At 40.5% G+C, this 13,680-nt stretch overlaps 1 pseudogene; it reads right to left on the bottom strand.

Moving 5' to 3' along the window:
- Positions 1–202: 202 nt before the first annotated feature.
- Positions 203–1,321, bottom strand: LOC118833081 (annotated as a pseudogene).
- Positions 1,322–13,680: the final 12,359 nt, after the last annotated feature.

Below are 13,680 nucleotides of genomic sequence, written 5' to 3'. Positions count from 1 at the left end.
CAACAGGAATCCCTCGATGATTGCTGTCTATGTACGTAACGTATCAAGAAATAAGCCTTGGTGCTTGACTTTGAGAATGTTAAAAATCTAAACGTGATTCAACAATCAAGAGTCTGCTGTCATATTTAATGCAAAAACCAAACAGAGTTCTCTAAATAAACAAAGAAATGGATTTGGTAGAAAATGGCTGCTCCCAAAACTTGATTCTTTCTCTCTCCTTCACTCCTAGTAGCAGTTCCCCAAAAGGCCACAGGTCTTAAGTTTCTTATTGTTCTATAGCTCCATAGAGAAGAGTTGTCATAGTGCATTGTACTCCACACATTTCGATGGATCTGTTGAGAAGTGCTTCTGACAAATGGTCATTAATCTTTTCAAACCCTGAATATATTTTCTTTGTGTCTCATTATTTAGAACGTGTGCAACATGTTTGGAAAAAATCTTTCCTTGACCAGTTCTGGCATGGATACCATCCATAGTGATTCCAATAGGCCAAGGAGCATTTCTGATGGCCATCTGAAGATAAGCATCATTGGCCTTCACATATTCTCTCTGCAACATGAATTTAATAATGTCTGTTATTGATTCTTTAATGTCGGCAGGAAGAGTCCTTTTTCGCAGTTTTCTGAAAAGTGGTCTCAAATATGATTCCATCTGCTTTTGAGTGGCACTGTTCAGTTTGCCCTGCACACTGCGTTTTACATAGTCTTCTCTGGCATTGAGTTCTTTAGCCCAAACTCCAAGAAGAAACTTAAGAAATTTGGTTATGACGTCCATGTCTTTATGATAACCCCCTTTCCTAAGGACTCTCCCAATGCCTCTAATTCTTCAATAGTGGTGTTTTCTTCATGGACTTTCGGATCATTCTGTGTGTCCTCTTCTGCTGGTTCTTGACCACCAACAATTTCATTAAGGAATTGTTGATCAATCTTATCCAAAGCTGCCTTCAAGTCATTCCTCAAACCCTTGTTAACCTCTGGTGTGAGAATCTCAATCTTTCTTAAACGCTGAAATGCATCATAATCTGTTTCTCCAAACAATCTAACCGGCTCTCCCGTTTCTCTCAATCATCTGATGACCTCTTGCCTTGAGTCATAGGCAATTTTTCCTCTGCCAGTTCTAGTTCTAATACTGGATTGGATGAAGTTAATGGTTTCTGATCCTCTTCTTTTGGCTGTATCTTGTAGCCACATCTTTCAAAGTATGCCTCCTCTTCTTTTTTGGCAAGTTCACTACGTTTGAAATATCTTTTACTTTCCCCCAGCAGCTTCTTCTCCTCCAACAGCTGCCGCTTCAGAGAGATCTCCGATTTGAGGATATCCATCTCCTGGCCGCAGGCTCGGCTCTGCCACACCGGAGGGATCAGTCCCGAGAGTCTCCGCTACCCCGCCGAAGGACCTCGAACCCACCAAATTCAACGCTGAGCTAGAAAACACTCTCTATTTTATTTCTATGTGCTACCTTGCCCTCCTATTACTTAACCTACCCCCCTCCAAAGATCTCTCCCTTATCTTCTTCTACCTACCCTTTCCCCTTACCCCATTAATCTAGACACCCCATCCTATTCCCTCACCCTCTCATTTTTTCATAAATTTAGAAGACTTTTATCCCCTTCTAAGTGTACAGGGTGTTCCTAAAGTCTGGACACATAGGCAAAAATGCATATTTCAAGAAATGAAATTTTCAACATTTTATTTAATTGGAATATTAACAAATAACATCTTCAATACGATTTCCATCATTTGTGATGCAAAGGTTGATGCGCTTTGCAAGATTCACGTGAACTTGATGCAAAAACTCCACATTGCTGTCAATTGCCTATGTGTCCAGACTTTAGGAGCACTCTATATATTGTTCTCTCTTTAACACAGATCTGATGTCAGTAGGGTTCCCTCTAAAAATCCCTCCCTTATCCTCTGCCCCCTCCCTATCCCCCTTGCCTTCTTTCTTTCTGGATTTTATAGACATTGTTCCCTCTTTAACCCATTCTTGATGAGAGTAGGGTTCCAGAACTACCAGGCCTACTCCTCTATCTATTTCCTCTGTGTCAATTCTTCCCCTCACACCTCATCTTTATAAGATATTTACTCTTTTTACTTTTTCCTAGACAGTATTACTTTTTAGAATCACATCATACTCAGCTCTACCTCAATCTTTTTTTTCAAACTAATCAATTATTAATTACAATCTTAGACATACAGTTCAGTTTACATTTCTTGAGATTCTAAAGTTATAAGCAGTACCTTCCAGGAAAGGGAGACAGTCTATGAAAAGACATGAAAGCCAAGAGAGCTATGGTTTGGTAGAAGGGCTGTTTGGCATGGGTGAACAGGAGTAATGCATAAGAAGTCTGGAAAGGTAGGTTGAAACCAAGATGTTCCTTGTCCTCACCGGGACCAAAAATGAACAGTCTGTCCTTATTGAGTCCCTTGTAATTAGTCTTTGATGTGTACCTTCTATTTCTCTTGAGTCTTTTATGTCAAATTTTCTATTAAGTTCAGGTCTTGTTGCAATAAAATCCTAAAAGTCTGACAATTCATTGAATGCCTATTTTTTTATTCAGGATTCTACTCAACTTTGCTAGGTTTGATATTTTCAGCCACAACCCCAACCCATGGTCTTTTAGGTGTCACTGCTGCTAGGTCTTGTGTGATTTGAATTGTGGTTCCACCATATTTGAATTGTTTTTTTTTCTTGTTGCTTGTAACATTTTCTCCTTGAGCTGGGGGTTTTAGAATTTAGCTATGATATTCCTGTAGATTTTACTCATAGGATCTCTTTCAGGTGGTGACCAGTGTATTTTTTTCTGTTTCTACTTTCCCCTTTTGTTCTAATGCTTCAGGACATTTTTCTTTAATTATTTCTCGTATTATTGGATCAAGATTCTTTTTTGACCATAGCTTTCAGGTAGTCTGTTTATTTTTATGTTTTCACTTCTTGATCTGTTCTCCAGATTAGTTGTTTTTCTTATGAGATGTTTCACATTCTCTTCCATTTTTTCATTCTTTATATTTTGTTTTATTATTTTTGGTCTCATAACTTCACTGGCTTCTCCTTGCCTGATTCTCATTTTCAAGGAGTCATTTTCTTCCTTAAGATTCTGTATCTCCTTTTCCATTTGGTTAACTTTCTTTTCATAATCTTTTTGGATTGTTCTTTTTTAAAAAAAAATTTTCCTCAATTTCTCTCATTTGATTTTTAAAGTCTTTTTAAAGTTCTTCTATGAATTCTTTTTGGGCAGGTGACCATTTGACATTAGTATTTGGGGTAGGAGAGGCTTTTTTGCTTCAGTATCCTTCTCTGAAGACGAACCCCAGTCTTCTCTACTCTTATAGTAATTTTCTATGGTTGAGTTCTTTCTTCTTTGCCTGCTCATTTAAAAAAAATTATTTATAACAACTTGTAATCACCTCTAGTTCTGGGGTATGGGGGATGGTGCCTCTAACCTCAACTGAAAGTCCTCCTTCAGTTCTCCTTTCTGGCCTGGTACCAAAACCAAGAACTCCACCCTCCTGTAAGTGTCCACAGCCAGCAGTGTCCCCACCCCACTGCCTCTGCACTTACCAGGTGTGTGCTGGTTCCTTCTTGCCCAGGGCCAGTCTCTTGGCAGCACACTGGGCCTGGTCCATTATCAACAGAGGTTCGCTCAATCCTCCCTTGCTCAGACACCTGACTCCCCACATTGTCTGGGAAGTGAAAATTCCTGTGGCTGGGGCCTAGGCTACTTCCCAACCCAGCTGGCCCCAGGGTTCCCCACTTGCTGTTTCATGTGAACTAGCCTGGAGGTGTTTACTCTTCCCAGGGGACAAACCTCAGTCCTGGGATTTTTCTTCTGTTCTCCTGTTGTCCCTGGAGGACCACTGTTCTACCCCAACTCTTTTTTATTTTTACTGCTCTACTTTCACCCTGAGGTGCTATTTTGTCTTGTTTGGGGAGAAATCTGGAGCACTTGGAATTTTCTGACCTACTCTGCCAATTTCCCAGAATCCTCTCCCAAAGATGGGTTATCTTCAATAATCTTTGCCCTAGTTAAAAGAGGCTTGGATATGGAGTCAAAAGACTTTGGTCTGAATCCTGGCTCTGCCACTTACCAATAATGGCTAAAATTTATATCATGCTTGAAGGTTTGCAAAATGCTTTACAAATATTATTTCATCTCATTCTCACAATTCTGTGAGGGAGGTGCTAATAATTATCCCCATTTTACAGATGAGAAAACTGAGGCAGATAGAGGCTAAAGGACATGTCCAGGGTCACATAGCTAGTAAGGCTAGATTTGAACACAGGTCTTCCTGATTTTCAGGCCCAGTGTCCTATCCACTGCACCTCCTAGCTGCGCTTAGTACCTGCATGACCTTAGATAAGTCACTGCATTTCTATCTACCTCAGTTTCCTCTCTTGAATGAGGGGGTTCTAACCCCCTACATGACTTCTCAGGTCCCTTCAAGCTCTAGATATAGGATTCTATATAAAATACTGCTCCCCAAGGAGAATAGAAAGTTTTAGAAATTGGAGCAACACCTCAACCTCTGAAAAATAGTACCTTGCTAATTCAATTTAACAATTATTTATTAAACATTGACTTTGATGCTAGGTGCTAAGACTTGAAAGGCAAAAATGAAACAGGCCCTACCCTCAAAGGAGCTTAGATTTGATAGGGGGGAGGGATTTAAAGAAAAAGTAGATACAAGTTTAATATCAATGACAGTTTGTTAACAATAGAACTGGTGAGTTCCAAAGGTCACAGTGAATGGTAGAGTAGAGAGTGACAGGGATATAGGAAGAATAGAATTGACACGGGGAGGAGGGAGTGGTGTCTGGGAAAGGGAGTTTGGGCCTGGCTAACCAATACCACAGAATTATAGTGTAACTCCTGCTCCAAAGCCTTTTGGTATGGGACTCTTTTCTCATTGGTGGAGATCCACCCCTTGCACCTCCCTGAGAGGTGGGGTAGAGTTAGGAGAGGTCTTCACTTCTCTTTAGGCTCGGGCGCTCTGGCTTCCAACCTCAACAGAGAAGATGGACGAAGCCTACAGCACTTCAGGTTGCTGAAGGAAAAGACTCCAAGGAGACGTGAGAGAAACTGGCATTCTTAATCCTGTCCCTATCGCTAGCTTGTTACACTAGAGACGTTGGGAAGTTTCCCATTTGGTGAGATGCAAGACTCTCTTTCTTGGTTGAACTGTGTTACTTCACTCTCAACAGAATAACTCCTTTGTTCTTTCTTTTGTGGTATATATCCTTTTATATAATACTTTGGTTCCTGATTTGCCACTGATTTGAATAAAAGGATTTTCTTGGCTAAGTGCTATATGTGTTCATTGTGGGACTGGTATTTGATGGGAAAGGGGTCAAGCCTTGGATATAATGCTTGAAGTCCTGCCTCCCCCAATAATGAACAGCAACTTGAAGACTGAACTTGAAAATTACATTCACTTACACTAATAATATTTAAGGAAGAAGGCAGATAGATATCATTCTAGCCTGGTACCTCTACTCTCTGGGAAGAACAGAGTGGCAGCCTCTGCCTCCAACTTCCTGCTTCTCTTCTTGGCAAGAAATAAGGTCTCAGGAGGACCTGAGTTCAAATCCGGCCTCAGACACTTCACACACTTACTAGCTGTGTGACCATGGGCAAGTCGCTTAACCCCAATTGCCCTGCCTTCCCCCCTGCAAAAAATAAAGAAATAAGGTCTCCCTTAAAGAAGAGGGGGAGAAGAGGCTAGAGGTGTCTATTCTGCTTCTTTTCAAGACAGACAATGACACCCCCATGGGGGACAAGCCCTCACTACAAAAGCATTCCCAGTGGAGCCATGGGGCAACTATTGTCACACCCTTCCCTTCACAGTTACAATGGTAATGTTGATTTATTTATGAATCCCTGAGCAAGAAATGGAAGGGGTGGGGTGGCTGGGGGGGGGGTTACACCTGTCTGATTATAGAGGAGTGAGGTATGTTTGAATTATTCATCCTCCAATCTTCAACAAAGTCAACTCTACCCCAGGGCTCACACCTATGTTGAATATATTTTCTCTCTTAGGGTGTCTATTGGGGGCTGAAGAAGAGGGAGTGTGGTCTCAGGAAGGTCTTTTAACCTTAGACTGGTGGTTGGGTGTGGAGGGTTTAGGAGCAGTAGGAGCAGATAGAGTCCTCTGTCTTGTCTGATGATCAGGGGAGAGGTGTGGGGGGGCGGGGGGGTGTCCTAGGCCTGGATGATTATAGAGAGGTGTAACTTCTTTGAGGCCCTCACCCTTCATTTTCCAGAAAAGGAGGCACACGAGCTGGGACAGTTTGGCCAGAGGAAGAACAAAGAGTTTCTTTATAAGCTATTTCAACTGTATGAAAAAAACAAATAAAAACTGCTTTCATTTGGAGTCTATTCCGACAGCTGCTATCTCTGAGAAAGAACAATGGAAATCTTGTTCCAAATTGGAGACTTCATTTTCATTTTCTTGTGCTCTTGTAACCTTTTGTCTTTGCATGATGTGTTTACGAAAATTTTACTTGAAAGATGAAAGAGTCCCATATATACGCAAATATTTATAGTAATGATCCAGGTTTCACAGGCATACGACGATGAGGTCAGCCAACATCACAGCTTTGTAGACCCCCAGTTAGGTAATTAGTCTAATACCTCTTCTCTCCCACCCTTTTCTTCAAAGCCTCCCAAACACTGAGCTAACTCTGGCAATGCGTGCATCAGCCTTATTATCAATATGTACATCCCTGGAAAGTATACTGCCAAAGTAAGTAAACTTATCCACAGCATTCAAAACTTCTCCATTTGCTGTAACCAATGGTTCCACGTACAGCACCATGCTAAGAAACCAAAGTACTTCCATTTGAGTTGTCTTAGGAAGATTCTGAAGATCACCTGGCAGGATAAGGTACCAGACACCGAGGTCCTTTCTTGAACTAAACTACCAGGCATTCACACTCTGCTTCAAAGAGCACAACTCCGATGGGCTGGACACATTGTTTGAATTCAAAATGTCTGCTTGCCTAAAAGACTATTTTATGGAGAACTCACACAGGGCTAGCATTCACATGGTGGTCAGAAGAAGTGATACAAGGACACTCTTGAGGTCTCTCTTAAGAACTTTGGAATTGATTGTATGACATGGGAGACTCTGGCACAGGACCACCCAGTATGGCATGCCCTCATCAGAGAAGGTGATATACTCTATGAGCAAAGCAGAATTGAAGTAGCTCAAAAGAAACACAAGATGTGCAAATTTAGAGAATCCACTCCAAATGTTCACATGGATTATTTGTGCCTGACCTGTGGTAGAGCATTCCGAGCTCATATTGGTCTGATCAGCCACAGTCAGATGCATTGTAACTTGACTTTAACATAATGATGTCATTTTGATCCTCTTCGAGAATGAAGGACAACAACCAACCATAGCATTGATAACAAAAACCTGGAAACAAAGTAGGTATCCATCCATTGGGGAATGGTTGAACCAATTGTGGTATGTGGATACAAGGGTTGGATAGGGACTGGACTTAAGATTTCATTGGTACAGGGAATTCCCAGATGAGGAAACTCCCTCTACCAATGCAGGTCAGCAGCTTCTCTGATACTCATAACCTTGGCAGAATTGCCTGGGTCAGCAAGAGCCTGTGGTACTTGCCTAGAGTCATGTAGCTTAATATGTGTTGGATGTGAAACCAGGTCTTCCTGACTCCAAAGTCAAGTTGCTATCCATGGTACTATGCTGCCTCTTAGGTGAATGTAATAAAGTATTATTATCATGCAAGAAATGATGATTCTGAGGACTTCAAAGAAACTTGGGAAGACTTGTATCAACTGAATCAAGATAACAACATACACAGTGACCACAATGTAAAGGAAGAAAATATTGAAAGACATCAGAATTCTTGTGTAGTAAGAATAAGTTTTATAATCTGGACTATTGCAATAGGTTGTTGGTGGGTCTGCCTGCCTCAGGTTTCTCCCCACTCCAATCCATCCTCCAATCAGCCACTAAAGCTATCCCTTCCATATCTCAGGAAGTGGGGGCATGGTGCCTGTGTAAATCTGGGGTGGGGTGTAAATCTGGGTAAAATTTTTAGACCCTCCCTTTGCACCAGAGAAAACAGTCTGAATTATTATGGTATTAAAAGATAAAAATATGTTGATACTATACAATACAATACATAGATTTTACACATTTCTGATTTTCTAAACTTTTTAGTGTCATCTGCTGGCCTTCATGTATCATCTGTGGTTTCACAAAACTCTCTCCAAAAATGCCCATTTAATTTCACGTGCTGACCTGCAATATATCGAAACTGCAATGGGGAAAGTCACGATGTGGAAGGGATTACTGTAAAGTGATTTCCATAAAGTTCTAGTCTAATCATGCCACCCCCCCCACCTCAATAAACTCCAGTGGCCCCCATTGCCCCCAGGATCCTCTGCTTGGCATTTGAAACCCTTTGTAATCTAACCCCCTCCTACCTTTCCAGTCTTCTCATACTTTATTTCTCACCATGTACTCTTGAATCCAGTGGCACTGGCCTCCTGGATGTTCTATGAACAAGACACTCTATCTCTCAGCTTTGGACATTTTATCTGGCTGTATCTCATTCTTGGAATACCTTCCCTCCTCATGTCTGCCTGTTGGCTTCCCTGGATTCCTTTAAGTCCCAAGTAAAATGCTATCTTCTACAGGAAGCCTTTCCTAGTGCCTTCTCTTTAAATGATTTCCCATTTATCTTATTTTCCTATTTATATAGCTTGTTTGGACATATTGTTTGTTTCTTCTCACTCCCATTAGATTGTAAGCTCCATGAGGGTAGGGACTGTCTTTTGCTTCTTTTTGTATCCCCAACACTTAGCACAGTGCCTGGCACATGGCGAGTGCTTAATGAATGTTTATAGACTGAGCACCTTAATAAGATCAGAGGGATAGATTTGTCAATTTAGCATAATTCCATTTTGTTTTAAGCCTCCATTTTGTGATTGAGTTGTTATGAATAAGTTGTTTCTCAGTAAGATAAGCACTTATGTGGTATATCATAAACAACATGTATAGACCCTCTGATAGCACAGATCACCAATAGAAAAATATCTTTATCAGTAGCTTATGTAATAAGCTACCAATCAAATTATGAACATCTGTGGCTAAAAGCTATAAGAAATCAACCATAGGTCCCAGACCCTCAGCCTGCTCCAGGGTCAAGACTAGGACAGACTCCTGAATTCTGTGCTTGGGACTCAAACTGCCCCTCTTCACTTGAGGGTGGTACTGATTGACAGAGACACGTCAGACAGACCACTATAGACACACCATCTTCACCTGGGCAGAGAAAGAACCTTGTTGTGAGCATTGGTATGAAAGATACTTCCTGGGCCCTCAAAGACTCAGGTTGGTGGTTTGTTCTTAGAGATGGCTGATGTTGACATCATTTTTCACATTGTTTGTTGTTCAGTCATTTTCGACTCTTCGTGACCCCATTTGGGGTTTTCTCAGGAAAGACACTGCCATAGTTTGCCATTTCCTTCTCCCATTTTACAGATGAGGAAACTGAAGCCAATAGGGTTAAATGACTTACCCAGGGTCATATGGCTAGTAAATGTCTGAGGTCAGATTTGAACTCAGGCCTTCCTGACTCCAGACCCAGCACTTTATCCACTGTGCCACCTAGCATGCATTGAGATGTATAAGTCTAATTGGCATTTCCATGGCACCAGTTAGCATAAAATCGGTAAATTGCTACTGGTAAATTGGTAAATAAAATTGGTAAATGTACTATAAGTGTGCACTGTGCACTACATTTTGACTGCTGCAATGACCAGAGGACTAGCAATGAAACAGACTTCCCTCCTTCCAGTAGATTATGGATGCAGAATGAGGTTATCAAATATGACTAATGTGTTGGTTTGTCATGACCTCTTCCCCTATCAGACATCCTGAAGAAGATGGGGCCACCTGAACTCTGCAAGCCCAGGCTCAGTTGACAATCAACATCCTCTTCACTGGAGGACCACCGACCTCCTTCCTCCCCAATGCCTTACTACCTAATGCCTCAGCCCCTTCCTACAAGCCTTACCCGCCTCTGCCAGCCTTTCAAGTGAAGGAATGGCCCTTAGGTGTGGCCTAGTTCTTTCTTCAACACCCCTTGGAGACTGTGAACTTCTCCTCTTTGCACCTGCCACTCACTATTGCCCCTATGGCTCTTCTTATTTCTCTCCCTTTGCTTGTAATAATTAATCAGTTGCTATTTAGGAAAAAACTATCCAGTACCCCTCCTCATGTTCTTTCATCCCTAATCCAACCCTGCCTATACTTTCCACTGTGCCCTGTAGAATTCCTGTTCCATAGTGAACAAGGCTATCCTTCATCCTGGACAATTCTCTCCCACTCTTTTTTTTTTTAAATTTGGAGGGGGAAGGCAGGGCAATTGGGGTTAAGTGACTTGCCCAAGGTCACACAGCTAGTAAAGGTGTGTCAAGTGTCTGAGGTCACATTTGAACTCAGATCCTCCTGACTCCAGGGCGGATGCTCTCCTCACTGCGCCATCTAGCTGCCCCTCTCACTGTTTTTTTTTTTTTAAACTTAATTGGCCCTTGCTAAGATCTAGCTCCCCTCTGAAGACATTATATCCTTGACTATTCTCTCTGGCACTGACTGTACCTTTTCTCATATCTCCCCCTACCACACAGAAACACTGGTTCTGGAGAGGGAATCCCAATGAATACTTCTTGCTCCCTTTGCCACTTCCAGACTCTCCCTTTGTCTCTTTCACTCAGTACCCTTTCTTCTTTTGAAGTCCACTCAATTCAAACTTTCTACCCAATCAAAATTATGGTATCTATAATATACCAACCCACACCTTATTCTCCTTCCTTTCTCAAGGAAGTCAGTACTTGGCTCACCATCTTCTTCTCCTCCTTGACTCCTGCCCTTATACTTGGGTACTTTATACTTATACTTTAATATCCATTTAGATGCTCTCTCAAACTCCCTACCCTCCTAATTCCTCAACCTTCTTAAGTCCCATGATCTTCGCCCTACCTCAGCCACACTTAGGGATGGTCACACACTAGATCTTGCAGTGGCCCACAGGTCTTTTTTTAAGTCTGTTTGTATTTGTATCATTTATTTGTGATGTTAAATATTTGGTTGAACATAAAGATCCACACTTAAGAATGAAACCAAATGGCCTGCAGCTCCATCTGCCCATAAGTACTTCAGACATGTGAATGTGTGGCATCATGGTAGAAATACAAAAAGCAAATCTTGTTTATACATTGGAATTGAATATATTTGTTATATTACTAAGTTAATAGATTGGTTTGCACTATTCCAATTTATTTTTTTTGAAACTTCGTATTTAAAGAATGTCATGTTTTGTTGGAGTTTTCCAAGCTCTATACTTTTATTTATATTCATCATTTCAAAAAAATCACAGTTTCTTTTAGAGAAAACAAGTGGTGGGGTATTGAAGTAAGGTGTGATGTCATTAACTTCTTTAAGCATTCTCTTTAGAGGCAGTTTTTGTTAATAATAAATCAATCAGATCCTGAAATATTGTCCTTACCAAGAAATTCATGAAGTGTTTTATTATACTGATTTTAATGCTGTAATGTACTTGCCTGTGTGAGAACCTTTGTATCTTGATACATTAACTTTACAAACATTTGCTTTCTTTCATGCTTCAAGGTTTATATTTTTATATTTGATTTGCTATTTCAGGTAACTTTTAAAAGTCATATGCAAAAATATGGAAAACACTAATAGAATCAACATGAAACAAAAATACACTTAAATAATTAAAGTTTAGATTTCAAAATTGTCAGATGAAGTTATGTGTAAATATTGATGTGATTGAAACATTTTGTGTTCAAAATTCTGATGTGTATTAGAAAGAAATTGATTCATATAATGAAAATATCCTTTTGGCTTGACTATTTTTTCATTGTAAATATTTATATATTACCATTAGAGAGATTTTTTTTTCTAAAAATATCATTATATCAAGTCATTTAAGTCTCCATTTATTATGTTCCATACATAAAAGTTTAGGAAAATTAAAATACATTTATCTTTCAAAAAAAAAGCAATCTGTCTCTTCCACTGCTCCCCTCCCCCAACTGAGCAAATAAAAAACAAGCAAACCCACAAAACAAATCCCTTGCTACACAGCTGTGTAGCCTGGAAAACAAATTTCCACCTCAGTAGTGTCTAAAAAATGTAACTCTCCTTTTTCATTTCAAATTTGTCACCTCTTTGGCAAGAAGTGGGTGGTATGTTTCACCTCCATGCTTTTGGACTCATGGTTTATCATTACAATGATCAAAGTCCTAAAGTCTTCCAGGCTGTTTTTCTCTGTAAATTGTATAGACTGTAGAAATTATTCTCCTACCACTACTATGTCTGTATCCCAAAAAGATGAAAGGAAAAGCAAATGGACCTATATGTACAAAAAAATATTTAATAGCGGCTCTTTTTTGTGATGACAAAGAATTGGAAATTGAGGGGGTGCGCTTCAATTGGGGAATGGCTGAACAAGCTGTGATATGGTTGTGATAGAATATTAGTGTGCTGTAAGAAATGATGAAGAGGATGGTTTAAAAAAAGTGGGAAGACTTATGTGAACTGATACAAAGTGAAGCGAATAGAACTAGGAGAACATTGTGTACAGTAACAGCAGTATTGTAATGAGGATCAATCGAGAAAGACTTAGCTACTCTGATCAATACAATGCTCCAAGACGATTCCAAAGGACTCATGATGAAAAACATTAACCACCTCCAGAGAGAGAACTGATGAACTCCGAGGGCATATTGAAGCATACTGTTTTTCACTTTTTCTTGCTTTTTGCAACATGGCTAATATAGACTTATGTTTTGCATGACTTCACATGTATACTGGGTATCATATTGCTTGTCTTCTCAAAGAATGGGGATGGCTGGAGGGAAGAAGAGAATTTGGAACTCAATATTTTAAATAAATGTATTTAAAATGTAATAAAAAATAAGAGATTAAATAAATGTTCTTCTAGTTCTACTCACTTCACTCTGCTTTAGTTTATAGGTGTCTCCCCAATTTCCTCTGAAATGATCCATTTCATCATTTCTTAGGGCACAAGAAGCTCGTCACTTGACGAGACCTTGAGGGGAAGAGGGATAACACCATTCCTTCTGCTCCTAGCATTTGCACACTCATGTGATCTGCCTAAGACCCTGAGAGAACATCATCCTGAGACCGGACTCCTATGGACATTGAAAACCTATCTGCATTCATTCCTCAATGATTAAGATTTTTTTCTCTAGTCGTACCCTTCCCCGATGCAGTGATTCTGAACCCTAGCTGTCATCATTAGAACTTGTTTTCCATTGCCTACTGCCCCATCCCTTCTGCCCATTCTCCTCAGCCCAATCTCTCAATGCCCTGCTCTAAGGCTACCTACCCCTTCCACTGTGATCTTTGAAAGGCTTGCCCTTTAGGTGACAAACTTGTTGTCATCTTAAATCTTTTCCTTTCCCACTCTTTCCACCTTTTGGCTTTCACTGAGACCGGGCTACCTGCTGACGACACAGCCTCCCTGGTCTCCCTTTCAAGAATTTTCACTCATTCCCTCTACTCCCTGGTCAAGGTGGAAAAATTGGAATATTCTTTACTCCCCAGTGCCACTTCCAAACTCACCCTCTACCTCCATCACTCAGTA

This window comes from Trichosurus vulpecula (genome assembly GCF_011100635.1).
Source record: "Trichosurus vulpecula isolate mTriVul1 chromosome X unlocalized genomic scaffold, mTriVul1.pri SUPER_X_unloc_1, whole genome shotgun sequence".
NCBI lineage: Eukaryota > Metazoa > Chordata > Mammalia > Diprotodontia > Phalangeridae > Trichosurus > Trichosurus vulpecula.
This window is presented reverse-complemented; position numbering and strand designations above follow the sequence as displayed.